This window comes from Selaginella moellendorffii, unplaced genomic scaffold, assembly GCF_000143415.4.
Source record: "Selaginella moellendorffii unplaced genomic scaffold, v1.0 SELMOscaffold_124, whole genome shotgun sequence".
NCBI classification, from domain to species: domain Eukaryota; kingdom Viridiplantae; phylum Streptophyta; class Lycopodiopsida; order Selaginellales; family Selaginellaceae; genus Selaginella; species Selaginella moellendorffii.
The window spans coordinates 5,241-10,240 of NW_003314385.1; the positions used below are offsets into that span (position 1 = coordinate 5,241).

The window sequence follows — 5,000 nt, forward strand, 5'->3', positions numbered from 1 at the left end:
TCTCAACTAGCTTAGGTGGAAACTGATAACGGGTCCAGCAATACCGACCTCCTGCCATCGTGGCAGTAAGGTAAGAGTGTCCGTAAGGACTAGCCGATAGGTAACTTTCGATACCCGAAGTCACATGCGCGACACGCGTGCACCATGTCGGGGTCGGACTCGGGCTCCATCTCGGACTCGGGTTCCGGCTCGGACATGGACACGTGGGGGTGAAAGCCGGCTCCACACCCCCAGCTGGACTTCCAGTGCATGTGCGGGCTGCTGCTGGGCTCCTCCCCGCGTGCACCATGTCGGGGTCGGACTCGGGCTCCATCTCGGACTCGGGTTCCGGCTCGGACATGGACACGTGGGGGTGAAAGCCCAAAGCGCTTGTCTCCCTGGGGCGTGGTAGGCTGTGAGCACCGGAAGGATAGTGGGGGATGCGAGTGTTGGGCAGCCGAGGTCAGACCTCAGGTGCCCGGCTCCACACCCCCAGCTGGACTTCCAGTGCATGTGCGGGCTGCTGCTGGGCTCCTCCCCGCGTGCACCATGTCGGGGTCGGACTCGGGCTCCATCTCGGACTCGGGTTCCGGCTCGGACATGGACACGTGGGGGTGAAAGCCGGCTCCACACCCCCAGCTGGACTTCCAGTGCATGTGCGGGCTGCTGCTGGGCTCCTCCCCGCGTGCACCATGTCGGGGTCGGACTCGGGCTCCATCTCGGACTCGGGTTCCGGCTCGGACATGGACACGTGGGGGTGAAAGCCCAAAGCGCTTGTCTCCCTGGGGCGTGGTAGGCTGCGAGCTCTGGAAGGATAGTGGGGGATGGGAGTGTGGGCAGCAGAGGTCAGACCTCTCCACACCCCCTGCTGGACTTCCAGGGCATGCGCGGGCTCCTGCCTGCTTGGACTTGGGCTTGAAGTCAGGCTTGAGCACGTACTCGGGCTTTTGCTCGGGCTCGCGTTTGGACTTGGCTCCTGCTCACGCTCAAGCTTGAACTCGGACTGGGACAAATAGCCAAAAGCTGTTGTCCCAGAAAGAGGAGGGACTTTCTTACCTGTAGGATGATGGGTGGGGAGTGGAGGCTCTCAGGCAGCTGGGGTTGAACTGCGGCTGCCCAGCTCTGCTTCCCATACAAACGAGAGTTGGCTCGCTTGCCAGGGTCACGTCGTGGCGCTTCGATGGCTCCCCTTGTGTGCCTCACCTTGTGGGCTTCCCGTGCCCACCGGCCGAAGGAAACGGTGCTCAGCTGCTCTGGTGGCAAGCACGTGCAGCATCCGTCCAGGTGTTACCCGATCGGCGATCCAGACGCGGAACTCCCGACGTGGAATGCCTGGGCAGTGTCGCATGTGTGAGTGCTCGTGGCCTTTGGCCGGTGGCGTGGGGGGGGCCTCCCCAGTATTGATGGGGGGTGGGGTTGTGCAAGGGTTCTCAGCTGCGGAGAGCCTCGGCGTGGCTTCCCTGGCACCCACTCCAGCGTTTGGCAGAGTCGTGCTGTGCGGTCCATGGGCATGGCCTTGGGACCACATCCGCACGCCTGTCGGGCGAGGGGGAGGGAGGCAGCAGTGTGGTCCTCCGGGCTTCCAAGGGAGGCGAGCCTCGGGGGCGGCACGGCTGCTTGGCAAGGGCCAGCGTCACGCGGTGGGAAAGGGGAGGGGCCCCCACCTGCCGTGCGACGGAGGGAGGAAGGGGGGAGGACTCTCCCGGGCCCGAAGCGCACGGAGAAGGCGCAGGCTGAGCCTCAGCCTGCGCATGCGTGAGGGAGGGGGGGAAGGCCCTGCCCGCCTGCCATGTGGCACAGAAAAGGGGGGGAGGGGGAAAAAAAAGTGGCCCGGAATGTCTGGGGCCCAAAACGCGCGATTTTTCGCGAAAAGTTGGAAAGGTACCACGTGTTCCGCGGGCTTTTTTTGGGGCCCGAAACGCGTGATTTTTCACGAAAAGTCGGGGAGGTACCCCACATTTCGCGGGGCGCGTTTTGGGGCCCAAAACGCGCGATTTTTCGCGAAAAGTTGGAAAGGTACCACGTGTTCCGCGGGCTTTTTTTGGGGCCCGAAACGCGTGATTTTTCACGAAAAGTCGGGGAGGTACCCCACATTTCGCGGGGCGCGTTTTGGGGCCCAAAATGCGCGATTTTTTGCGAGAAGTTGCAAGGGTACCACGTGTTCCGCGGGCTTTTTTTGGGGCCCAAAACACGCGATTTTTCACGAAAAGTCGGGGAGGTACCCCACATTTTGCAGCGCGCGTTTTGGGCCCCAAAACGCGGTCTTCGTGAATTGTTGGGGAGGTACCACATGTCCCGCGGGCGTGCTTTTTGGCGCCCAGAAAGAACACGGGGTTGTGGAGGTACGCTGCAGCTTTGGATCAAGCTGCCCCACACTATAAGAGTAGGGGGAGTGTGAAATATTTCAGAGTGGGTTCAAACCGTGACTATGGCACTGGATCCCATCAGACCTCCAAAGTTAAGCGTCCCTGGGCTTGAATAGTATTGGGCTGGGTGACCACCCGGGAAGTCCAAGTGACCCCCTCTTTTTGTTTTTTTCCTTACAAGTCATTTATTTTTGTAAGATCACTGTTTTAATATATAGACTTTGAGTATTTTTCCATAGCATATAAGTGTATGGTCCTTAAATACTACTTACAATTGTCAATGTAAGGTGTGTTTGCCAAATTGTGTCATTAGTTAGTTATTAACTAGGATATAAGTCACAAAGAATGTGTTGTGACTGTCACCACGTGGCATGGCAAGCAAGTCCAAACATATGTATTTCACATGGCATACAAGGACGCTAAACTCTAACTATGAGAACAAGCCAAAGGGCATGCCACGTGTCAATGTGGCACACATTGAAAACCATAAAACTCTGAGCACAAACCAAAGTGCATGCCATGTGTCAATGTGGCACACATTGAAAACCATAAAACTCTATGAGATCAAACCAAAGGCCATGCCACGTGTCAAAATAAAACTCGGATATATCCAGGGCCAGACACATCTGGGGCCCGGCATATCGGGTGCCCGACATGTACGGGGCCCGACATATCGGGTGCCCGACATGTCTGGGGCCCGATATATCTGGGGCCGGATATATCGGGTGCCCGACATGTCCGGGGCAGGATATATCGGGGCCCGGACATGTCTGGGTGCCCGATATGTCCGGGGCCAGACATGTCCGGGGGCCCGACATATCGGGTGCCCGACATGTTCGGGGCCGGAGATATCGGGGCCCGGACATGTCCGGGGCCCGACGTATTGGGTGCCCGACATGTCCGGGGCCCGGACATGTCCGGGGCCCGACGTATTGGGTGCCCGACATGTCCGGGGCCCGATATATCTGGGGCCCGGACATGTCCGTGGCCCGACATGTCCGGGGCCCGACATCTCTGGGGCCCGACATATCGGGTGCCCGACATATCCGGGGCCCGACATGTCCGGGGCCGGATATGTCGGGGCCCGGATATGTCTGGGTGCCCGACATGTCTGGGGCCGGACATGTCCGGGGCCCGATATATCTGGGGCCGGACATATCGGGTGCCCGACATATCTGGGGCCCGACATATCCAGGGCCTGAGGTATGCCACATGGCATACAAGTGCAGAAGAGGTACCTTCCAATGTCATGTCACGTGGCATGCAACCTCAAAGGTGCCACCTCTCCAAGGGTTTGTCACGTGACATGCAACCTCCAAGATGCCACCTTTCCAAGGGTTTGCCACATGGCATCCATAGGTACCACCTCTCCAAGGGTTTGTCACGTGGCATGCAACCTCCAAGATGCCACCTTTCCAAGGGTTTGCCACGTGGCATCCATAGGTACCACCTCTCTAAGGGTTTGTCACGTGGCATGCAACCTCCAAGATGCCACCTCTCCAAGGGTTTGCCACGTGGCATCCATAGGTACCACCTCTCTAAGGGTTTGTCACATGGCATGCAACCTCCAAGATGCCACCTCTCCAAGGGTTTGCCACGTGGCATCCATAGGTACCAACTCTCCAAGGGTTTACCACGTGGCATGCAACCTCCAAGATGCCACCTCTCCAACGGTTTGCCACGTGGCATGCTATAAGTACACAAAAGTATGCCACGTGGCATGCCACCTCATCCAAACCATCCGTCTGAATGCCACCTTCTAAAAGGTATAGCTCATGGCATATAAATTGCTCAAAATGTATGCCACGTGGCAAACCCTACCCTACCCTAAACCCTAAACCCTACACTTGCACATGGCATAGTGTTGCGTTCCATACATTGAGCCCGTGTGCCATCTTTAGAGCACGTGGAATAACACGTGGCGATATAAGTTACTACGAAAAAAAACAACTCAAAAACATCCAACTTTAGCCGAAATATGAGTTGGCAACACTACATTTACTACCATGACACCAAGCTCGAAATATGTCACGTGACTCTTACCTTGAAAAACCACTAAAAACGGCACATGTTACATGGCATGAACAGTGTGCCACGTGTCATCCGCTCCTAGGAGTCGTCTCGTGACACTCGAAAAAAAAAAGTAAGAAAAAATGACCACTTTTTCATTGTTGATGTTGCAGAAGTCGCAGCACTTCCAGATTCTAAGCCCGAACACTAATACATGCTGTGGGGTGAAAGCCCAAAGCGTGTGTCTCCCAGGGGGGGGGGGCTGTGGGGGGTTCCAAAAGTATAGTAGGGATAGTGTGGGTGTTGGAGGTCGGGTAGCCGAGGTGGAGTCCGAGTTGAACTCGGAGTCCGAGTCCGGGTCCGAATCCGGGCGAGCGAGTGCTCTTCACGTGGTATACTGCGTGCGGGGCGAGCTCAAAGTGGGCTTTGGCTTCTGGCTTTGGCTCGTGGCTCTGCTTTTGCTACCTGCAACATCACACTCCCTGCTTGCCACCACAATGCGCATTGGGACGGGTCCTGGTGAAAGCCAGGAGACTCGGATCTTTGCGTGCGGTGGTGGTGGGCTGGCTGGCAGTTAATCCTCCTGATGTGGGGTGGTGTGTGCCTTTGGTAGAGGGCTGCACACCTATTGCTGTGGTGCAACAC

General features: G+C 57.2%; 1 pseudogene; it reads left to right on the plus strand.

The window, feature by feature from the left end:
• Positions 1-2,386: 2,386 nt before the first annotated feature.
• On the plus strand, positions 2,387-2,505 carry LOC112342946 (annotated as a pseudogene).
• Positions 2,506-5,000: the final 2,495 nt, after the last annotated feature.